The 25365-nt window shown below is 42.9% G+C and overlaps 1 pseudogene; it reads right to left on the bottom strand.

Moving 5' to 3' along the window:
- On the bottom strand, positions 2641-21479 carry LOC102170539 (annotated as a pseudogene).

Genomic DNA, 25365 nt, shown 5'->3' with positions numbered 1-25365 from the left:
TCTTCCATAGTGGCTCTATCAATTTACATTCCCACCAAAAGTGCAAGAGCATTCCCTTTTCTCCGCACCCTCTCCAGCATTTATTGTTTGTAGACTTTTCGATGATGGCCATTATGACTGGTGTGAGGTGATATCTCATTGTAGTTTTGATTTGCATTTCTCTAATAATGAGTGATGTTGAGCATCTTTTCACGTGTTTGTTAGCCATCTGTATTGGAGAAATGTTTATTTAGGTCTTTTCCCCACTTTTAGATTGGGTTGTTTGTTTTTCTGATATTGAGTTGTATGAGCTGCTTGTATATTTTGGAAATTAATCCTTTGTTAGTTGTTTAATTTTCTATTATTTTCTCCCATTCTGACGGTTATCTTTCCACCTTGTTTATAGTTAGTTTCCTTTGCTCTGCAAAACCTTTTAAGTTTAACTAGGTCCCACTAGTTTACTTTTGTCTTTATTTCCATCACTCTAGGAGGTGGGTCATAGAGGATCTTGCTCTGATTTATGTTGTTGAGTGTTCTGCCTATGTTTTCCTCCAACAGTTTTATGTTTCTGGTCTTACATGTCTTTAATCCATTTTGAGTTTATCTTTGTGTATGGTGTCAGAAAGTGTTCTAATTTCATTCTTTTACATATTGCTGTCCAGGTTTCCCAACACTACTTACTGAAGAGGCTATCTATGCCCCATTGTATATTTTTGCCTCCTTTGTGAAAAATGAGGTACCAATAGGTGTGTGGATTTATTTCTGGGCTTTCTATCTTGTTCCATTGGTCTATATTTCTGTTTTTGTGGCAATACCATACTGTCTTGATGACTGTAGCTTTGTAGTATAATCTGAAGTCAGGAAGGTTGATTCACCCAGCTCCATTCTTCTTTCTCAAGATTGCTTTGGCTATTCAGGGTCTTTTGTGTTTCTATATGAATTGTGAAGGTTTTTGTTCTAGTTCTATGAAAAATGCCGTTGGTAGTTTGATAGGGATCTTACTGAATCTGTAGATTGCGTTTGGTAGTATAGTCATTTTCACAATATTGATTCTTCCTTCCCAGAAACATGGACTATCTCTCCATCTGTTTATGTCATCTTTGATTTCTTTCATCAGTATCTTATAATTTTCTGTATACAGTTCTTTCATCTCCTTAGGTAGGTTTATTCCTAGATATTTTATTCTTTTTGTTGCAGTAGTGAATGGGATTGATTTCTTAATTTCTTTCTGATTTTTTATTATTAGTATATAGGAATGCAAGTGATTTCTGTGTATTGATTTTGTATCCTGTGACTTTGCTAAATTCACTGATTAGCTCTACTAATTTTCTGATAGTATCTTTAGGGTTTTCTATGTATAGTATCATGTTATCTGCAAACAGTGAGAGAGTTACTTCTTTCCCAATCTGGATTCCTTTTCTTTCTTTTTCTTCTCTAATTGCTGTAGCAAGGACTTCCAGAACTGTGTTGAATAATAGTGGTGAGTGGACACCCTTGTCTTGTTCCTGATCTTAGGGGGAATGCTTTCAGGTTTTTCACCACTGAGAATAATGTTTGTGGGGGGCTTATCATATATGGCCTTTACTATGTTGAGACAGGTTTCTTCTCTGCCCATTTTTAGAAGAGTTTTAATAGGTACTGAACTTAAAGGCTTTTTCTGCATCTATTGAGATTATCACATGGTTTTTCTTTTTCAGTTTGTTAATATGGTGTATCACATTGATTGATTTGCAAATGTTGAAGAATCCTTGCATCCCTGGAATAAACCCAACTTGATCATGGTGTATGAACTTTTTAATATGTTGCTGAATTCTGTTTGCTCGAATTTTGTTGAGGATTTTTGCATCTATGTTCATCAGTGATATTGGCCTGTAGTTTTCTTTTTTAGTGTTGTCTTTGGTTTTGGTATCAGGGTGATGGTGGCCTCATAGAATGGGTTTGGAAGTGCTCCTTCCTCTGCAATTTTTGAAAGAGTTTTAGAAGGATAGGCATTAGCTCATCTCTAAATGTTTGATAGAATTCACCTGTGAAGCCATCTGGTCCTGGGTTTTTGTTTTTTGGGAGCTTTTGATCACAGTTTCAATTTCAGTACTTATAATTGGGTTGGTCATAATTTCTATTTCTTCTTGTTTCAGTCGTGGAAGATTGAACTTTTCTAAGAATCTATCCATTTCTTCCAGGTTATCCATCTTATTGCCATATAGTTGCTCATATAATCTCTTATAATCCTTTGTATTTCTGCATTGTCTATTGTAACCGTTCCTTTTTCGTTTCTAATTTTGTTGATTTGATTCTTCTTTTTTTCATGATGAGTCTGGTTAAAAGTTTGTCAGTTTTGTTTATCTTCTATAGTATTCTTAAAAATTAAAGTTTGGTCACCAGGAAAGACTGAACAAAAATTACTCCCCTCCCTCCCAAACAACAAGGAAACAGCTTTAATCATCTCTTTCCTGACCCACAAAAACAGGGAAGTAGTTGGAGCTGATGCCTTTAAATATGAAAGTTCAGCTCCCAAAACATTGCTCGTTGCTCAAAGGTGAAAATCCACACATTTTCTTCTCCAATATTTGTCCTATTTGTGAGTTTATTTCCATACAGCATGCATGCACACATCCTGGGTACTCACTCACATGTGCTCTTACTTTCACGTGAGACACTATTTTTTTGTGTGTGTTTGTTAATTAATTATGAGGATAAGAAACTTGGTGTGTGCAGAGTTTCAAAGGTGCTTTGTCCACATCAAAGTCACCTGAGTCCTTTTCTCTGAAAGCCTGAAAAATCAAATTACACAACCAAGGATCACTACTTTCCCAGATGCTGTTCACAGGCAGCATATTGACAGAGGGCAGAGAAAAAGTCCTCATAACTGATGTTTAGGTGGGAAGGCAGAGACAAGCTCCATCACCCTGATATGCTAGGGCAGAAAGCCTAGTGTGCTGTCCTCAGACCAAACTTCAACACTAAGTCAGGATCAGGGACATCATTCAAACGAAATGGTCTAACATATCTGCATCCATATCTGTGGGTTTCTTTTGCTGCTGAACTACTAACTGGCCAAAGTCTTGAGCAGCTCTCACAGTATCTGCTTTTCCACCTTCTGGGGACAGCACTTTCACTGCGGAATGGCAATCTTTGTCATGACTTTGCAAATTCTGCAAAGTATTTGGAACTATCTAAGTCAGTCCAGATGTTCCTGATGTTGCTTTAAAACTTCATACATCAGCCTGGAATTATTTCTTTTGGCAATCCCCTGGTGGTCGCAGACGCTGATGCAAGAGGTGCCCACGGCAGACCGCACCACCAAGCTTGCGGTGTCGGAGAAGCTGGGCTCCTGCTCCTCCTTGGTGATCACCAGGCTCACGTACTCCTACACGCAGCTTCTCCAGGGAACGGCAGTCCGCGCGCTACGGCAGCCGCAGGTGGGCCGGCCGGGCTGGTCCCCTGAGCGGAGGCCGGTGGTCACGGTGGTTCCCGCCGGCAGCCGGGAGCTGGCAGAACTGGCGGAGCTGGGAGCTCAGCGGCGTTAGGACCGCGGCGGAGGCGGCGAGGCAGCGGCTCCGCCTGATCCAGTTCTAGGTGCCGAACCGCAAGCGGAGCCGGGAGGTGAGCTTGAGATGAGGTGCAAGCCGAACCGGGCGTGCTGCCACCCACAGCAGCAGCTCCTACAGCCCGATCATGCTCTCGTGGCTCCTGGGCGTCCGCCGGCTCCCACCCCCGCGGCGAGCCAGCTTCCTATCCAGCAGTCGCCCAGCGTTCCCCGCCCCCTGCCCCCAAACCCGTTCTTTACTCTTTCCACGCACCCTAACCTCTTTCTGCTGTCAGTACCTCACCTCGCCCCCGCCACCCACAACTCCCCCACCCCCATCCCCGCCATCTCCTTCCATCATCAGAGTGATTGAACCATGCAGACCTAGGTCTGCAGACCTGAGTTTGCACACCGGTTCTGCCGCTCTAAGGAGTTAATTTGAGTCCCAGTTTCCTTCTTTATACCTAGAACTCCCAGATTCTCTGGGACTTTCTATTTCTTTTGGCCACGCCAGGCGGCATGTGGGATCTTAGTGCCCCGACTAAGGATAGAACCCCTGCAGATTCCTGCAGCACGGAGTCTTAACCACTGGACCGCAGGGGAGTCCCTCCTTTATAAAGTTACTAACAAAATAATGCTGCCTCCACCAAACAGTTTTAATGAGTGAAGTATTGGAAAGGGCTTTGTAAGCTGCAAAGCTCCTTCCAGATGTTAGCTATATGGGTAAGGTGTCCACCTAGCCCTCTGGATGGATGTCATCGCAAATAATTACTCGCTCTAGTCTTTACTAAACAAGAGAAAAAAAAGAGATTTGGGGGTATAAGTTTTGTAATTCACTTCCCTTAATAACATTAGGCAAGAGCTGAATCACACTCATGATTACAGCCTGGGCAAAAGCTTGCTAGAAACATTCTTCGACATTTTTAGCCAAAAAGTTGTTCATTCCTCAGTGTTCTCCCTCGTTTGCATCCCACACTCAGCCAACGACTGACTCAGTCTTAAGGGAGAAGTAGCATGAATTCAGCAACTTTGTATGTAGCATCTTCTTATATTCCTACACTGAGCCAGACTTCCTTAGGTAAGAAGAGAAACTGGAACTGGAAATCTTCAAGAGACCTAATCAGGGGACTTTCCCTGGTGGCACAGTGGATAAGAATCCGCCTGTCAATGCAGAGGACACAGGTTGGATCCCTGGTCTGGGAAGATTCCATGTGCCATGGAGCAACTAAGCCCCTGCGCCACAACTACCGAGCCCACATACTGTAACTCCTGAGGCCTGAGTACTCTAGGGTCTGTGCACCACAACAGGAGAAGCCACCGCAATGAGAAGCCTGAGCATCACAAGGAAGAGTAGCGCCTGCTCGCCTCAAGTAGAGAAAGCCTGCACACAGCAACGAAGACCCAGGGCAGCCAAAAATTAATTTAAAAAGAGAGAGAGACCTAGGCAGAAGTTGCCAGAGATGTCATAAAGGGGATTCAGATATGAGGTGAGAGGCTGGAGCACATCAGTACTAAGATCTCTTCCAACCGTAAATTTCGATGGAGAAGAGCTCCTGCCCTTGTGAAGCATACAATCTAATCAGGGAGATAGACGTGAAGAACATGTAGAGACTTCCCTGTCAGTCCAATGGGCTTCCCTGGTGGCTCAGGTGGTAAAGAATCTGCCTGCAATGCAGGAGACCTGGGTTGGATTCCTGAGTCAGGAAGATTCCCCTGGAGAAGGGAATGGCAACCCGATCCAGTATTCTTGCCTGGAGAATCCCATGCACAGAAAAGCCTGGTGGGCTACAGTCTGAGAAGTCACAAAGAGTTGGACACGACTGAGCAATTAACACTTGCTTTTTCCAATGGTTAGGGCTCTGTGCTTCCACTGCATCAGGCATGTATTCCATTACTGGTCTGGGAACTAAGATCCCTGCAGGGCCAAAAAGAAAAAAAGATGAAGAGACAGTAAGGAAAAAGTCCTGAGCAGGAATGAGCATTGCCTATTTAATTACCATTGCAAGTAGGTTAGTTGCTTAGTTGTGTCCGATTATTTGTGATCCCATGGACTGTAGTCTGCCAGGCTCTCCTGTCCATAGAATTCTCCACGCAAGAACACTGGAATGGGTTGCCATTCCCTTCTCCCAAGGATCTTCCCGACCCAGGGATCAAACCCAGGTCTCCTGCATGGCAGGCAAAGTCTTTACCATCTGAGCCACCAGGAAAGCCTACCACTGCAAGGAATGGTGACTGTTTTTCAACTGGGGGAGGCCTGTGGGTTTAACTCCTCTAGGAATCCTTGAAATTGTTGTTTAGTACCTAAGTCATGTCTGACTCTCTTGTAACCATGGACTGTGGCCTGCCAGGCTCCTCTGTCCATGGGATTCTCCAGGCAAGAATACTGGAGTGGGTTGCCATTCCCTCCTCCAGGGGTTGGAACTGACAGGTCTGGTTTAATAAGTCAGCAAATGTGACTTGGGACGACTAAAGCTGGAAGGCTTGGATTAGCTCACTGAGGAAAGGGTGGGTCCTTGCTCTGTAACTGCCAATCAGGGTGTGGAGATTTTAGAGCAGCAGCAGCGACACTGCCATTGCAGCAAGAGTACAGCCTGCTAGTGGGAAGCTAGAGGCGGCTACTTGTTATTGCTAATTGCTTTCTGAACAGTGTTGGGACATTGTAGAGCTCACAAACTCACACACACTCTTTGCTCTGTGAGGTATGCAGGATCATTTTTATCCTCATATTGTAGCTGAGGAATCTTAGTGAAATGCCTTACCATTTATTTAGTGAGGTACAGGCTATGGTGAGATCCACTTATCCTGACCTCCAGATAAGTGTGTGCCTGCTAGGTTGCTTTAGTTTTGACTCTTTGCGACCCCATGCACTATAGCCCTCCAGGCTCCTCTGTGCAGGGGACTCTCCAGGCAAGAATACTGGGGTGGGTTGACATGCCCTCCTCCAGGGGATCTTCCCAGTCCAGGGATCAAACCTATGTCTCTCTCCTGCATTGGCAGGCAGGTTCTTTACCACTAGCGCCACCTAGGAAACCTCAGATGAGTGAAGTCGCTCAGTCGAGTCCGACTCTTTGTAACCCTGTGGACTGTAGCCCACCAGGCTCCTCCGTCCATGGGATTCTCCAGGCAAGAATACTAGAGTGGGTTGCCATTTCCTTCTCCAGGGGATCTTCCTGACCCAGGGATCGAACCCAGGTCTCCCACATTGCAGGCAGACGCTTTAACCTCTGAGCCACTAGGGAAGCCCTCAGATGAGTACTTGTTCCTTAAAGAAGATTGTCATGTGAATTTCAAGACTAATGTTAGAGTCAGGACTTTTTTTTTTTACACAGGAATATAGACTTTATTTCAGCAACTCTACTCTCTTGAGAGCCTGAATCTCTTTGGAAACTTTAAGTAACATTCACTGCATTTATCAAGGTTGCAAAGTGAAATCTATAAACAGCTCTGCATGCATATGAAGTCACGCAGTCATGTCTGACTCTTTGCCACCCTATGGACTGTAGCCCACCAGGCTCCTCTGTCCATGGAATTTCTCCAGGCAAGAATTCTCCAGGCTTTGCCCTCCTCCAGGGGATCTTCCCGACACAGGGATCAAGCTGGCATCTCTTGAGTCTTCTGCGTTGGCAATCAGGTTCTTTACCACAAGTGCCACCTAACAAAAACATCGTGACATTTGTTTGATCATACTATTGTTCATTGTTGTTGTTCTTTAGTCGACAAGTCAGATTTGACTGTTTGCAACCCCATGGACTATAAATAACCTAGCAGGCTACTCTGCCCATGGGATTTCCCAGGCAAGAATACTGGAGTGGGTTGCCATTTCCTTCTCCTAGAGTCAGGACTTTAAAAAGCTGATGTGTGTGGAGAAACTTTGTCATATCTCAACCCCCCAGTTTCCATTTCTAGACACACACAATGATGATAAAGTTAAATGTATTATTGCAAATGCAAGAATATTGCATTTGAATGTGTGCTCAGTCATTTAAGTCGTGTGTGACTCTGCGACCCCATGGACTGTAACCCGCCAGGCTCCTCTGTCCATGGGATTCTTCAGGCAAGAATACTGGAGTGGGTTGCCATTTCCTTCTCCAGGGGATCTTCCCAACCCAGGAATAAAATCTATCTGTCTCTCTTATGTCTCCTGCATTGGCAGACAGGTTCTTTACCACTAGGGCTTCCCTGGTGCCTCAGATGGTAAAGTGTCTGCCTGCAGTGCGGGAGACCTGGGTTCGATCCCTGGGGTGGGAAGATCCCTTGGATCTTCCACTTGGATCTTTACCACTAGTGCCACCAAATCAAATCCATGAATCTGGTAACCTTCTAGAACAGTGCGGTTTGGTAGAGATATAATTTGTTAAATTTCCTAGAAGCTACATTTTATAAATAAAAAGGCACAGAGTAAATTAATATATTTAATTCAATATATCAAAAATATTTTAAAAACTCATAATCACAATATATAATACTAATGAGATAGTTTAAATTCTAAGTCTTCAGAATCTGGTAAGCGTATTATGCTAATAAAACATCTCAATTTGAACTAGCCATATTTCAAGTACTCAATTCGACTTGTAGCTTGGACAGTCTTGGTCAGTGCAGTTCTAGAAGTAGAAATGCTAGTATTTGAGGCTGACCCCAACCCACTCCAGTACTTTTGCCTGGAGAATTCCATGGATGGAGAAGCCTGGTAGGCTAGAGTCCATGGGATCGCAAAGAATCAGACACGACTGAAGCAGCTTAGCACAGCACAGCACTGTGAAGTTGGCAGGCATCTTTCTGGGGACAAAATATCTTCTTATGTCCCTCATATCACACAAAACAAGCATGTCCTGGGTCATCCTTCAAGAAAAAGAAATGAAAAGGAACTACAGTTTATTCAACTTTTTAAATTGTAAAAGATTACATTGGAAGGGCTCTCTGAGATGATCCAGTCCAAAAGTTGACAAGTTTCAGCCCTAGGTCATAGCTGCTCACTGCCTGTTTTTTTTTTTTTCTGCATCTTGAAAGCTAAAAATTATTTCTGTGTTTTTTAAATAGTGACAGACTTTACTCTTTTAGGCTCTCAAATCACTGCAGGTGGTGACTGCGGCCATTTAATTAAAAGATGCTTGCCCCTTGGAAGAAAAGTTATGACCAACCTAGATAGCATATTAAAAAGCAGAAACATTACTTTGCCAACAAAGGTCCATCTAGTCAAAGCTGTGGTTTTTGCAGTAGTCATGTATGGATGTGAGAGTTGGACTATAAAGAAAGCTGAGTGTTGAAAAATTGATGCTTTTGAACTGTGGTGTTGGAGAAGACTCTTGAGAGTCCCTTGGGCAGCAAGGAGGCCTTGGGCAGTCAATCCTAAAGGAAATCAGTCCTGAATATTCATTGGAAGGACTGATGCCGAAGCTGAAACTCCAATCCTTTGGCCACCTGATGCGAAGAACTGATTCATTGGAAAAGACCCTGATGCTGGGAAAGATTGAAGGTGGGAGGAGAAGGGGACAACAGAGAAGGAGATGGTTGGATGGCATCACTGACTTGATGGACACGAGTTTGAGTGAGCTCCGGGAGTTGGTGATGGACAGGGAAGCCTGACATCAATCCATGGGGTCTCAAAGAGTCAGACACAACTGAGTGACTGAACATTTTTAAATGGTTCAAAAAAATTGAAAAAAGAATAATGTTTCATGACATGTAAATATTATACGAAATTCAAAAGTCAGTGTCCATTATAAAGGTTTTTCAGAACACCTCCACCCTCACTTGTGTACATTTTGTCCATGGTTGCTTTTGAGCTACAACAACAGAGTTGTCACAATGATAAAATGACCTACCAAGCTCAAAGTAGTATTGACTGGCCTTTCGCAGAAAACGTTGGCTGACCCCCTGCACTAGAGCAACCATTCCCATTCTATTGGCAGGGAACTGAGGCACAAAGACATGATAGGCCTGAGGGCACACCATCGGCCAGAGGTTGAAATGAGACCTCAGTGGTTAGTGTTCTTTTCACTATACCATCACATAAAAGACAGTGCCCAAAAGCTTCTCAGTGTATCAGGACAATGACTGGTTGGTCCTTTTATGTGCCTGTCTGCTCCTCACCTGCAAGCCTAACCTAGGTTTTAGTAGGGGCCACTGCATCTGCGGTGCAGTAGTAAAGAATCTGCCTGCAATGCAAGAGACTCTGGTTTGATCCCTGAGTCAGGAAGATCCCCTGGAGAAGGAAATGGTAACCCACTCCAGTTTTCTTGCCTGGGACATCCCATGGGCAGAGGAGCCTGGCGGGCTACAGTCCATGGTGTTTCAGAGTCGGACATGACTGAGTGACTGAGCACGCTGTGTTGTAACCTTGAGAGGGCAGCACTGGCTAACGTGACTCCAGAGAACAACCTTTCCAAGAAATGACCAAAATAGAGTACAGTTGTGTCTTTAGAAAAAAGAGACAGAGAGAAAGAAAAAAAGCAGGTCAGAAAGGTCCCAAGTTGCTTTTGATGGTGACATGCATACATACTAGTACAGTGTTCAGTTCAGTTCAGTTGCTCAGTCGTGTCCGACTCTTTGCGACCTCATGAATCGCAGCACGCCAGGTCTCCCTGTCCATCACCATCTCCTGGAGTTCACTCAGACTCACATCCATCGAGTCAGTGATGCCATCCAGCCATCTTATCCTCTGTCGTCCCCTTCTCCTCCTGCCCCCAATCCCTCCCAGCATCAGAGTCTTTTCCAATGAGTCAACTCTTCCCATGAGGTGGCCAAAGTACTGGAGTTTCAGCTTTAGCATCATTCCTTCCAAAGAAATCCCAGGGCTGATCTCCTTCAGAATGGACTGGTTGGATCTCCTTGCAGTCTAAGGGACTCTCAAGAGTCTTCTCCAACAGCACAGTTCAAAAGCATCAATTCTTTGGCGCTCAGCCTTCTTCACAGTCTAACTCTCACATCCATACATGACTACGGGAAAAACCATAGCCTTGACTAGACGGACCTTAGTCGGCAAAGTAACGTCTCTGCTTTTGAATAAGTTATCTAGGTTGGTCATAACTTTTCTTCCAAGGAGTAAGTGTCTTTTAATTTCATGGCTGCAATCACCATCTGCAGTGATTTTGGAGCCTCCCCAAAACAAAGTCTGACACTGTTTCCACTGTTTCCCCATCTATTTCCCATGAAGTGATGGGACCGGATGCCATGCTCTTCATTTTCTGAATGTTGAGCTTTAAGCCAACTTTTTCACTCTCCTCTTTCACTTTCATCAAGAGGCTTTTTAGTTCCTCTTCACTTTCTGCCATAAGAGTGGTTCCAGTCCAGCATTTCTCATGATGTATTCTGCACATAAGTTAAATAAGCAGGGTGACAATATACAGCTTTGACATACTCCTTTTCCTATTTGGAACCAGTCTGTTGTTCCATGTCCAGTTCTAACTGTTGCTTCCTGACCTGCATACAAATTTCTCAAGAGGCAGGTCAGGTGGTCTGGTATTCTCATCTCTCTCAGAATTTTCCACAGTTTATTGTGATCCACACAGTCAAAGGCTTTGGCATAGTCAATAAAGCACAATGTAAGATATTTTAAAAAAAATTTTTTTTTTGGACAAATTGCCGAAGGTGAGTTCAAGCTCAGAAAATATCCACATCTAGCTAGAACTGAAGGAAGGCAAATTGGTAGCAAAACCAAAGCAGGCATTTCAGAGAAAAGCACCCACACGTTAAAAAAAAAAAAAAGCTTTCTGAGTATTGAGGGAAGAATAAGAGGAATAGCAGAATGGGTTGCCATGCCCTCCTCCAAGAGGGGATCTTCCCAACACAGGGATCAAACCCAGGTCTCCCACATTGCAGGCAGATTCTTTACTGTCTGGTGGCTCAGACAGTAAAGAATCTGCCACCCACACATTAAAAAAAAAAAAAACAAAACAACCCAGTTCTACTTTCTGAGTATTGAGGAAACATGGAGAGGAAATTAGTCCTCCTGGAGCCTTAGGGACGGTTTAAGTAGGTGAGTGGAGCTATGCTTCTGACCCAGATTTGTACTTGTTCTGAAGGGGCTGAAGAAGAGCTTCCATCTCTTCATTTTGGTGAGGTCTAATCATAACATGTGGCTAGTGAGGTTTGCAGCCTAGTATGAGGTATTTAGTAAGTATAATTAATATTTGCAGAGGGCTGTAAAACCCTACAGATTAAAAGGTGCCCTATGGAAGATGCAAGATGGACTGGTGTGACTGTGAGGGCAGATACATTTCCGTGGGTGTCACTGCTGTTGTTTACTGAGGAGGCACAGGGAAAAAGTAGGTTAAGGCCAGGTGGCACAGTCCTTCAACGTGACTCAGAACTGGGCCACTTGAAACCTGTCTAGGCAGACTATCACATCAGATGGTCTAGAGAAATTTCCCCAAGAATGCATAAATCCTCAGAGGCAGAATGGTTAGCTTCATGACACATAATCACGCCTGGAAGAAATCTGGTGGGGCTAATTAGGAAGACACAGATGGCACTTCCGTCTTTACAAGGAAGGGGACTGAGTTGTACTACTCAGCAAATATTTTCCTCAGCCTGAGCTTGACTTCTGAGATTTTCTGAGATCTGAGCACTTTTTCTAAGTAATCGCAAAAGCCTGGGTAACAGCAGGAACTAAGCTAGTAGTCTAATTAAGCATCCCCATACTGCGATACTTTGAAACACTACTGGGAATCCCAGTGAATTCCTAATGTCTAATTCCTAAATTTAATCCAAAGTGCTCCACTGAATCCTCTCGTATGACCTTAGTTAATTATGTAATATCTAATCACCAGTGATGATAAAAAATTGAAAACGATGGCATGAACTGATGCACTCTCCTGCAGGTATTCCATCAGGAACAAAGATTAGGGCATCTCCGAGGAATAAAACTTTAGCATATAGGAAATTGCTTTCAAATTCTAGCAATTAAGTATATTTTTAGTCCCTGGAATGATAAAAATATGAAACTGCACTGAATGGGATTTTGTTGTTGTTCTTATTTTTTCCAGTTAGAATTTTGGTCCAGATCAATCCTATAACATGTGGGAAGACTTTACAGACTTACCATGAAAATAATCTGGTGACTTAGGGTATATTAAGAAATCCTTAGCAGAAATATCATTAAGTTTAAATCTTTATTCTGTTACTAAGAAAAGCAAATCCACAACTCCAATACTGTATTTACTTTGGAAATTATAAACTACCAGAAAATAAAATAAAGACAGGAAGAAGGAAAAGAAAAACAGAGGTATTATACCACTCAAGTGCCCAGTACTGTAAATATAACGTGGAACTTACTTTACGACATTCATATAAAGCTAATTGACTTAGATGGCTTTGGTTTTCTGGCTTTTGTGTGTTTTTGTCAGTTCTGTAATGTTACATGGTTTAGAGGATCAAATCCTATTTTGTGTAATGTTGTATTCCATTTTTTAATTTCAAACCAGTTGGCAGAATCTTTAGGTACTGGTACAGTCCTCAAAGAGGGGGAAAAAATCCAACTTAACTGTGACTCTGTTTCCTATTTATATTGTATTTTTCATTTAAGAAGTCAAAAACTCAGTGGGCTTTACTCCAAGTCTCCCTAGCATAACATCTTAGATTTTAATAGCATTTCTCAGATTACAAAGCACTTTCACATCCATTCTCTCCTTTCATTGGGTCTTCAAAACAACACTGTGGGTGGGTATGGCATGCATAGTATAGTTATTTAACAGCTTAATTTCCAAAAATTAATTCAATGAATATTTATTGAATGGCTACTGTTTGCCAGGCACTTTTAGACAATGACCATTCAGTGGAAAATAAAACACATGAAGAGCCTGCCAAAAATGTTTGTGATTTGCCTAAGACTATAGAAAGTAAATCCAAAACCTTTGGATGGATGTACTGTATCATCATTTCCATCTTTAGCTGGAAAAATGAAGCACAGATAACTTACTGGACACTGTCTCTTAGTACTGTAGTGGCATTTCTTGTATAGATTTGCTCAACCACATCTGCTCACCAGTATCTGCTCCCATACATTTCAGCCTCTGGTCTTTCACTAGATCAATTCTTTTATACTCCCATCTACAGTCAATTCCTTCACAGAGGCAACTCCTCTCTCCTACTTAAGGGCATGTATCCAGTCAACTCTCTCCCACACACTGCCATTCTCTAATGTATCAAAATAAAAAGATAAAATACAGTGTTGTTTCAAAAAAAATAAAAAAGTATTGTAATTTCTTCTGCCTTAAAAACAAACTTCTCTCAATCCCACTTCCCCCAGCCACTCACCCCTTACCAGTGACCACTCCATTTTTCTTCTTTCCTTTTGCAGCAAACTCCTATTCTCTAAGTTGTAAGTCAAATAAGTATTTATTGAACAGATGCAGAATAAATGAACTAGGAATGTTTCACATGAAGTTAAATAAGTTCAAGTATTCAGATGCCTTGTCACACACACACACACACACACACACACACACACAAACTGGTTTTATATTTCTGCAAAAGGCAGAACTATACCCAATGGTTAGAAATATCCAGCATATTTGCACCAATAGTTTCAGTTTCTCCAAAATAATGGATGCTAAGGTTTCCCTCGTAGCTCAATTGGTGAAGAATCTGCCAGCAATGCAGGAGACCTGGGTTTGATCCGAGTCAGGAAGTTCCCCTGGAGAAGGAAATGGCAACCCACTCCAGTATTCTTGCCTGGATAATCCCATGAACAGAGGAGCCTGGCGGGCTACAGTCCATGGGGTCGCAAGAGTTAGACATGACTTAGTGACTAAATCACTCATGCTTTTTCAAAGAGATGAGATATAGGGACTTCCCTGGTGGTCCAGTGGTTAAGATTCCAAGCTCTGAATGCAGGGGGCGGAGGTTCAATTCCTGGTCAGGGAACTAGATCTCACATGTCTTGACTAAGACCCAATGCACCCAAATAAATAAACAAAAACAAATAAATATTTTTTTAAAAAAGAAATGAGATATATATATATATTTTCCTTTAAGCAGGGGCATCTCTGGTGGCTCAGCTGGTAAAGAATCTGCCTCCAGTGTGGTGAGACCTGGGTTCGATCCCTGGATTGGAAGATCCCCTGGAGAAGGGAACAGCTACCCACTCCAGTATTCTGGGCTTGAGAACTCCATGGACTGTACAGTCCATGGGGTCGCAAAGTGTCGACTTTCACTTTCCTTCCACTTAAAAAAATAGTATTCTTGGACCTTTCAAGGAAATCGAACTTTCATGGCCTATCCTCCACACCAGCAATTGAGGCACTCATACCGTCAGAAATATACCTTAACTGATTTGTTAAGGAAGTGTTCTTTCGTTCTCAGTTATATTTTTCAGTTTCATGTCAGTGATTCTCAGAAGGTATGAGAAAAGTCTCACAAAGCAGATATATCAGAATCCCTGGAATTCTGATATTCCATTCTAGGGAGACAGTCTTCCTCAGTCCCTAAGTGAATCACCAGTACAAACCAGTGTGAACTGATGGAAGTATAGTCTGTGCTAATATAAGGGAGTAACTAGAAAATATAAACTAAACTATATAATATACTAAGCTTCAACCAAATTGATATTTCAAAGTAGAAACTGTTTCAACAATTACTAGGCATAAATGTTCCAGGATAAAGTATACACAGTAATTTATAGCTATGTTTTATCACATGTTCCAATAAGAATAATACAAGGAATACTAGGAATTTGATAATACAGCTGAAGGTAAAAAAATGTTAATATCAGTATTTATCAGTACACAGGATTTTAAAGGTGGAGCTTGAGCCCAGGATAATAAACACATTTTCAAATAAAGCGCATAGCAAAACTAGTTAACTGTTGTTCATTGGGGAACTAGAGCACGCTCCAACATGACAGGTGGAGAAAACTTACTGAAAGGAAACTTCTGGGACTTTTACAGTGGATGGGAATTCACCTGCAAGTGCCGGGGACATGTGTTCCATCCCTGATCCAGGTGGATTCCACATGCTGCAGAACAACGAATGCCTGTGCGCCACAACTACTGAAGGCTTCCCACTTCAGAACCTGAACTCTGCAACAAGAGAAGCCACTGCAATAAGAAGCCCACGCACTGCAACGAAGAGTGGCTCTCTCTCACCACAGCTAGAGAAACCCCTGGTGCAGCAAAGAAGAGCCAGTGCAACCCAAAAAAAGGAAATTTCTGGGCACTTAATTTCTAGGGTATTACCAGTCTTGTGATGGAGTCAGTTTGTCATCATTGTTCTAATACTTTTACAGGAAATCCTACAAAAGCTGCAAAGTCATCGGTAATTATTGAAGTGCACACTTGAGAAACCAGGGTAAAGTCTGCCTTGTTGCGTTTCTAAGCACTGTGTGGCTGGCTGAATTGCCTCAGACCACTGGTGAGCATCAGTGCTTATATAAACGCAAGGAAAATCTCTGCTAGTCTTTGTCCTACTAACCAAATTCTTCTAAGTAATGACCAAATTCCAAGTTCTATTTTCAGATTTTGTAGGATAGTATTCTTTCCCAAAGAAATTGTGTATTACTCAGATTATTATGGAACAGATATGAGGCTAGCAGCAGACCAATCTTGAGAGTGTAACAATTCTTCCTGATGCCTAAAGGTTTTGAGTTTCTGATTCTTGCACTGATCCAGGAACCTTTGAAGTTAACAGTACTTTGTACCATCATAGTCCCTAGCATCTCTCTCCAAATCCACTCCACTGTAGTACTCTCCACTGTAGTACTTTTCCAAAGGTCAGACTTCATATACCAATTTTTTTTTCCTGCAACCCAGTCCAGTCATGCTTTTGACCCCTCTGCTCCACCAAAACCTCTCTTGCCAAGATCACCTCCATGTTGTTCCAAGGGTCAATTCTCAGGCCTCACCTTAACCTCTCGGCAGCATTCCACAGTTGATCACTTCCTCCTCCTTCAGGTATTTTCTTCACCTAACTTCTGGGACACTATTCATCTCTTGGTTTTCCTCCTGCCTAACTGGTTTGTTCCTACACAGTTGCTCTGCAAGTTCTTTTCTTCTGAGACCTCTTAAGAGAGAAATGTCTCAGGGCTTTCCTGGTTCTCTTTCCCTCTGTATCTACATTTATTCCCTTGGAGATGTCATTAAGTTTCAGGCTTTAAATGCCATTTATATGCTGACAACTCCCAAATACACAGACACAGATTATGCATTTTATATAATATCTTCAGAACTTCCTCCTGAACTAGAGATATCCAACATTAGGCCCTACCTAATGTCTCCATTTAAATTTCAAGTTGAACATGTTCCACACTGAACTCTTACTACTCCCCTGGAAAATAGTGCTATTTCAGATGATCGCAACGCAGTCTTTCTAGTTGCTCAGGTTAAAAACCTCAGGCTCACCCTTGACTCCCCCTTCTATTAACTATATATTCAACCCATCAAAAAGTCCTCTTGGATTTGCCTTCAAAAAAATCTATCCAGGATCCCTTAATCATTGACGTTCTCATGTTTCGTTTGGATTACTGAAAGAGCCTCCTTTCTAGACTTCTGCTTCTATCCTTGATCTTTTATTCTCAGTACTTCTAAAACCTCAGTCATATCATGCAACAGCTCCACACCAATTAAAAGCCAAAGCCTTCCCACTCTGGCCCACCAGGTTCTACAGATGTGCCTCTCACTCCCCTTACCTCTCTGACATCCATCATCTTCTATACTCTCTGCCTTGCTCACTTTGTTTCAGCCACAATGGTTTCCTCCTCTTCAGGTGCCAGTCATGCTTCTACTTGAGTGCCTTTGGACTTGCTGTTTCCACTCCCTGGAAACTCTTGCCTAAATATCCACATAGTTTGCTCCCTTAGCTCCTTCAAGTCTTCAGTATTTTCTTGAGGCCTATGCTCCACTTGAAATGATAACACATGCTCCCTCTCTCTTTATATTTCATCATCTTACTGTTCCTATCATTTAATTTCCTTTTTATATTCATTGTCTCTTCTCCCTCTATTCCCCCATAGTAAGTTCCAAGAGAACAATGATTTGTTTTATTCAGTGATGTATCTTAAGCACTTGGAATAGGATCTGGCATAAGGTTGATTCTCAAAAACTATTTGTTAAACAAATAAAGATCTTGACTTTTAGAAATCTTTTAGATGAATTGTCTAACTGGACCATTTAAACTGTGATGCCAAAATGATAAGCCTATGGGTTTCATATAATCCGAACAACTGTCAGGATAGTATCTTGTTTTAGGAATGACCATATGAACTCTGGCAGAACAAACAAATGTTGGGTTGTTCAGGAGTATTTATTTTTATAGATAGGCTTCTATTTTTCTAAAAAATACAGTTAGTGGCAGGGATTTGTTCTTTGAACTCCAATACTTCGGAAGTGCTAAACTTCTGAGTTTTGCCTCAGAAAGGAAAGGACTATTACAACATGTGGGAGTGCTTAACTACTGCCAAAAATATTTGGAAAAACTTCCCATAATACTAAGTCTTTAAAGAATATCATTCATCTTTTCCAGGAAAAGGTTACTATTGTTTTAAATTTGCTCCTATGCTAGAGTTTGGCATGAAAAGCTGGCCTTTCCTGGAACAATAGAGATATTTAATATTTCTGTATGTTGTCTGGAAAAGGTGCACACAAGCTTCGTCAAATGCCAAAAAATAAAATCAAAGGCTTGAGCCCAAGGGGCCTAGAACATAGCACTCAATTCCACACTGGCTGTCTTAAGGATCCGAGTATAATTAATGGTTTTGGTTAACACCTAATCTCTCTCAGGGAACACAAACTGGTACAAATTAATTCAGAACCTGTTTTAGAATAAAAAAGAAAAACTAAAGGAACAATGGACTGGTAATCCTGGAATTCACTAATCCTGCCTGGTTTGACAAAGTGAAGAGACCCAGGAAAATACATATACAGAAGTATTTTTACTACTTGGGCAGATCATGAGACTATGATAAGTTGTAAAGTGTTTTGAGGCCAACAAGAGAAGGAGTGGTGTTATTCCTGGATTTCTGTTCTACTGTTTTCCAAATGTATGGCACTGGCCAGGACAGATGAACAGTGCAACATACCACTTACTTTTTAAATGATAAACTATTTTTTAGAGCAGTTTTAGGTTCACAATAAAATTGCAAAGTACAGAGCTCCTTTACATCCTGTGCCCTCAACACACAGCTTCTCCAACTACCAACAGCCCACACCAGAGCAATATATTTGTTACATTGACACATCATCACCCACGCCCACGGTTTACATAAGGGCTCATTCTTGGTATTGTAAGGTCTGTGGGTTTAGACACATGTATAATGACAGGTATCCACCACTGTAGTATTATACTGAGTAGTTTCACTGCCCCAAAGAGCCCCCTGTTCCCTGCAAATTCATTCATTCATTCCCTCCCCACTGCGTGCATGCTCAGTCATGTTCAACTCTTTTTGACCTGCCAGGTTTCTCTTGCCCATGGTATTTTCCAGGCAAGAATACTGGAGTGGGTTTCTAGGCCCTCCTCTGCAGGATCTTCCCGACCCAGGGATCAGAGATCGAACCTACATCTTAAGTTTCCTGCATTGGCGTGCATATTCTTTACCACTACTGCCACTTTGGGAACCACTGATCTGTCTTTGTTGTTTTGTCTTTTCTAGAATAGTTGGAATATTATAATACATATAGATATTACCTATGCTTAAGAAAATATGAATTGCAAACTTTTTTTGTACAAAAAGGATGTGCTTTTTGTGTTAAATGTAATAGCAAATGGGAAGTAAATACTCGTTTTATAAATTTAAAAAATTCTAGGTTATTAGAATTGTTTAAACAGATACTTCTGTATCTGTATAAAGTGAAAGAAAGGTTGTTCAATTGTTCTCTGAATTTCAACTGCTTGGCTGATTAGGGGTGTGATATTTTGTTTGCATTACTAGGATAGCACATTCTAATTCCCCAATAATACTAACAGTTTCATACTATTCAAATTTCGTTATGCTTTCAAAAACAATACATTTTTAGTAAAGCAACTATTCTCCAATATAAAATAAAAAAATATATTTCATAAGCTCTCACCATCAAAAGAACGTACACTATTGTGCTTTACAGACTCTTGGGTATTAAAAAAAATCAAAACTCTATGCAGTGGTTTTAGTCGTACTGAACCTGAAATAAAACTTGGACTTCAACACTCACTTCTCAGATGTTTCTTTCATCTGGAAGCCATCAAATACTGATCTATTCCTTCAACGACAAATATATTCTTTACATTTTCATCCATCATTATATATTAACCCCCCGGTTACTGTAACAGATAACCGCCTATAATTATATGTAGTAGGGGGAAAAAAACAGAAAACTACTGTAACACCAAAAAAATTTTAGCCGGAAAGGCTGGCTAAATTATGAACACATGTTACTGTACTCGTTCTTTTTTTTGAACTCATGCTACTGCGGGGGGGGGTGGGGGTGGGTGGAAGATTGCACAAAATTAAACAAATACCTTGCGCAAAAAGCAAGTCGAGAAGACAAATTTAGTAGCATTACTCTTTAATTTCCTGACTTTGGTGATTTTGGAGTCGCAAAGTTAAGATCACAATGCCAAGATTAATATTTAAATATTTCCCTGGCTGTCAGGGAAACAGCTCTTTCAGAATTTGAAATCACACTTAAAGGTAAAGGAGATTTTATTGAGTCAATTTGTTATTTATGTATTCATAAGGGATTTTAAAAAGTTAAATGGAATATATCCTCAACCGACAGAAATAAGCCATTCCAATCTATTGTTTCAGTTTATAGCTCAGATATAAATAAGGGGCTATAAAACCTGATCTGAAAATAGTTGCGCAGTGCGTGCTTCACAGGCAGCCAATGAAAAGCAACGTCTCGCTTCTGTGGCTGACAGCACTCCAAAGACACTACTTTTTTTTTTTTTTTAAAGAGACCGACCTCTTTGTTACCCTGTCGTTTAGCACCTTTGTTGGGTCTCCCAGCTCCGCAGTTTAATTTCCATCTACTGAACGCCACTGCGGTTCAAGGCACTGCATTCCAGCAGGCTTAATGCTCCTAGCAGCACAAAGCTGCAGAAAGCGCCTTTACTCTCAAGGTGAAATGACAGCTTCCCACGCTCCAGTTCTGAGCACTGCCTCGTAAATCTGATCCTTTTCACACAGCAAGTGCTGGGGTGAGAGATCCCACTTTTCAAGGGTTTAGACGACAGGAAGCACTTGGGACTCCGTGTACGCCTCTCGATGCTTTTCAGAGGTTCACACGCCGCGTGCTCACCCGGCGCGTGTCCGGGGCGGGTCGCGACAGAGACTAAGCCCAGCCAGAAGAACGTAGGCGAAGAACAAAGGCGACCCGCCCGCCTTCGCTCCCAGGGGCAGCCCGGCGCGCGGTCGCCGGCCCCGCCCCCCATAGCCCTGCCCCCGCGGCTGCGCGAAATGGCGGCCGAGCCACAAAATGGCAGCCAGGCCAGGCCCCGAGCTGGCGCTGGCGAATAAAAGGCGCCGCGGACCCCTCCCCCCAGCGCAGCAATGCCAGCTCGAGCTTCCTCTTCATAGCAGTCCGGCCCGGCTCTCCTCAGGCACTGGCGCGCCTCCGTGGCTGCATGGAGACCCCCGCCAGCCTTCCCACGCCGCCTCTCAAGTCCAAACGACGCGTCGCCTTTGTTTTTCCAAACGGCCCCCTCTTCAGGAGGCTCTTACTGAAGGGGGTACAAACTGAAAAGAACTGAGCGTTGCACACCTGCAAGGCTACCCTTGCCCTCCCAGGACGCCCATTAAGCCGGGAGCCGGGCAGCGGGCGCACCTCATTCCTGGGGTCTCCACACTCGCAGCATTAGCTTCAGGTTGCCAGAGACAGGAAAGGGGGATCAAAGAGGCCTCCAAATTCGGGGAAATTAAGGAAATGGGGGGCAGAGCCGCAGACCAGTCCTTCGCCAGCCACGTCGAATCCCAACGAAGCGTCCACACCCCAGCAGAGTCCACACCCCAGCGCGCAGCAAACAGCCGCCGGTGGCTCGTAGCGCGCGGGCATCTCCAGAGCCCCATGTCGGCTTTGGCTCCGCCACGCAAACATCCAGTGAGCGTTTTAGGCTTTTCACCACATTCCCCTCTGCCCTCTCCCTTCTCCCTGTGTTGAGGGGCCTGGGGGCTGGGCACGGTAAGAGGAAGGAGCAGCTGCTGTGGTCCCCATACTTTTTCCCCTGGCGTGAGGGTCTCGGTGGGCTTGGGCTTTGCTTTGGTCGTGGCTTGATAGATGGAGGCAGGGCGGTATCGGTGTACTTTGGGTTTTTCGTTTTTTCCGTCTCTCAAACGCTCGCTTCCCTGCGCTCCCCATCCCCCAGCTTCCTTTGAAGTGCATCTTTCCAGAAACTTCTCAGGGAAACTCAGCAAAACCCCGCAGGCTCCGAAATCGCCTCCCTCCCGGAGCATGCGCAACGCACTGGGCGGCAAGCTCAGTGCGCGCGTGTATGAGTGTGAGAGTGGTACGTGTGCGCGCGCGCGCTCGCCGTGCGAGGCGGGGCGGTTCTCTCACAATGAAGGGAACATGTTTTCTCCCCTCCCCCAACGGTCCGTCGTTGCGCAAGCGCGTTGAGCCAACTCCTCTGGCCTTTGAGAGAAGTGGGGGGAGGGGCAGGCCCAAAGGTCTGGAGTCGCGGCTTCGCGCGCCTGCGCACTGTGTTGTCTTGGCCCGGCTTTTTCCGCGCAGCTCGTGGTAGCGTCTTTGATGTGAAGTGCGTTTGAGCACCTCAGTTGCGCCCTACTCGCTGTGTCCTCTACTCCCACTCGCGGAAACTGTAGTCTCTTGAGGGGTTATTAATTACGTCCCGCGGGTTTCCTGCAGAATGGCCTTCCCTTTGTGTCTAAGGGCTAAGGTTGAACCGTATCTCGTTAGCCCCCTTCCACTCCTGCCTGCGCCAGGAATCGATGACTGGAAAGTGTTGGAGCCTTCTCCCAATTAGGGGAAACAGCTCTGATCAAAGGACCGGGTGATGGCCGCGCTGGCTTCCATCAGGCACTGCCTGCAGTTCTTGCTTACTAAATAAAGGTGTCCTTTATTTGGAACCCTGCGCTTGGTCCTCGACACCAGCCTCTGCTGGGGCTGGCAGCTGGACTAGTCCTCCGAGTGTGGATGCAGACAAAGAAAGGGCTTTGGCGTGCCGCTTTTGTCTCCATTTGCAGAATTGAGGTTAGAGCATGGTAACCATAGTAACCACGTTTACTTTTTTTTTTTTTTAAGGTGCCTATTGTTTTGTTCTCTTTTCCTCTTCCTTTCGGAGTGTGGTGGAAATTATTACCAGGGTTGTAGGTTCTTAATCCGCCCGCTCCCTCACTCTCCAGCTCTTTACCTTGCCACGTATTCCACTTCCATTCAGCCTCATTTTTTGAAATCCAGTAGGTTCAGTAAGGTCGGCTTGGCAGGGCGTGGAGGCTTGCCACTTCTCCAGTCTGAGTTTTGTTTCCTTGCCACTCTTCTTTTGAAGTACACCACCGTCGCTTCCCTGGTGGACTAATTGTCTTTCTATATTCAGAGCCTCAGAGATGTAAGGTTTAAAAGAGGGAATTTGCGAAAAAGGCACCTTGGGGGCTCCTACAGACTGATGTTGCAGTTGCAATTTTGTATTTTATGGTCTCCAGCACCTGCTAACTTCCCCGCAGGTGCTAGTGAGCCACTGACCACGCCGAGTCCGAGGTCAGTCCAGGTCATCGCTCTGGGCGGAGCCATTCAGTGGGTCCTAGTTCAGGGAGATCTTTTTTCCTGCTGGGAATTTTGAGTTGGTGCCAGATTCCTAACAGGAACTCTTAGCTGTCTTGAGGCTGTTGAAGTACTAGCAAGCAGTCGAATTCTGCCCCTGATAACAAGGTTATACCGTCTTTTGAAGCTTGGAAAAGATGAGATCAATCGCAATAGTCCCTTGAATTTGCAGAATTTCTGGTAGAGATTATGTCTTAACAAATCATGGTTAATGAGAGTATTTAAAGGCAAAGTTTCTACAATAAGGATAGCACTACTAAATAAGGAAGAAAATTTTGAGTATGTACGTCGTGCAATTTTAGTTAGGCATAAAATAAAATTTCTTATGTGCTAATAATTAGAATCTTGAGAAACTGATCTCAACAAAAACGATGTATTTAAGTTGAAAACCATGGAGAACAAAAGTAACCAGGTTTAAACCCCACTTCTTTGGGTGAATTTTTTTAAGTGAAGGTTTTAGGCTTGGGTGTGTGTTTAAATTATCTTGTTTGGGGTGGGTAAAACACAAACTGCTTTTGTTAGTTCATCTCATTGTGCCCCTCCCACCAGCTAACAGTATATAGTGAAATCTGTAGTTATGACTCTTGCTGGTTCTGTTTTCTTAGAAAAAGCATTTTAAGTTAATCTAGCATTTTCTAAGAGAGTTATTTTGAGGCAAATTATTTTTCAGCAGAAGTATTTTCAAAGTAGAACTGTAAGGGATGGCTTCTAGGACTTTTGTAATATATAACTTGAACAAATTCTATTATCTCCTTTATCAAAATACTGAAATTTAACTTTAAACTTAAAAATAATTTCAGCAATTTAATTTATAAGTGCATCATGTCCTATTTAATGTTTAAATAGAATGTGGTTTTATTTTAAGCCAAAAGGTTTCAAGTGTCTAATTGTGGACTATATATAAAATGAGCAATCATTACCATCCTGAAGATTAATAGCAAAATACTGAAGCAGATATGATTTAAAGTAGCATCACTATTAAACAGTAATATTTAGTTAAAATGTAAACAGTTTCAAAACATATTTGGAATTAGTTCAGGATGTTTTGAATTCTCTACTTCAAACTAGAGCAAGGCCTTTCAGAGGAGCAGTAGGGGAGCTCAACACCCTAAATCTGAAATTTTCAATACACATGTAACAAGATATTAAGTATATTTGATTTGGTGCTATTGTTTCTGAGATGCTATCAAGTGTACTTTGATAGTTTTCTCTAAATTAATCAGCAGCCTTGATTTGCATTATGTATATTATGCTTACTTCTTGATGCTTAAGTGACAATCTCTTAGACCTGGGGTGTTTTTGGCTACTGTATTTCACTTACAGTGAAGAGGTGGTTTTTCCTCACATGAGGAATTAGCAGTATAGTTTTAAAAGGTTGAATTAACTCTGAATTAACAGAGAATAATGATAATAATGTTCATGTGGGAGCTGTTACCATAAATATGTTGATTTAATGTAGTGAAGTACCAGCATTTGAGGAGCCCTTAACTAATTTCCCCCAGAAGCTGACTTCCAACACATTTTAACTTTTTTCTAATTGCAAGAGTGATACATGTTAACCAAAGAGAAGTTAAGAAAATATAGATGAATGAGAATTTTTTAAAAAGTTTTGAATTCTGAACTTCCCTGGCAGTCCAGTGGTTTGGACTCTGGGGCTTCCACTGCAATGGGCATGGGCAGTTGTATCCGTGTTTAAGGAACTAAGATCCCCACAAACCTTGAGATGCAGCCAAAAAAATAAAAATTGAATTCTACCACTTAGACACAACCATGATCAGTATTTGTTAAGTATCCTTCCTGTCTATTTTTTATTCAATGCCATCAGTTCAGTTCAGTCGCTCAGTCGTGCCTGACTCTTTGTGACTCCATAAACTGCAGCACACCAAGCCTCCCTGTCCATCACCAACTCCTGGAGTCCACCCAAACCCATGTCCATCAAGTCGATGATGCCATCCAACCATCTCATCCTCTGTTGTCCCTGTCTCCTCCTGCCCTCAATCTTTCCCAGCATCAGGGTGTTTTCCAGTGAGTCAGCTCTTCACATCAGGTGGACACAGTATTGGAGTTTCCGCTTCAACATCAGTCCTTCCAATGAACGCCCAGGACTGATCTCCTTCAGCATGGACTAGTTGGATCTTCTTGCAGTCCAAGGGACTCTCAAGAGTCTTCTCGAACACC

This window comes from Capra hircus, chromosome 16 (assembly GCF_001704415.2).
Source record: "Capra hircus breed San Clemente chromosome 16, ASM170441v1, whole genome shotgun sequence".
NCBI classification, from domain to species: domain Eukaryota; kingdom Metazoa; phylum Chordata; class Mammalia; order Artiodactyla; family Bovidae; genus Capra; species Capra hircus.
This window is presented reverse-complemented; position numbering and strand designations above follow the sequence as displayed.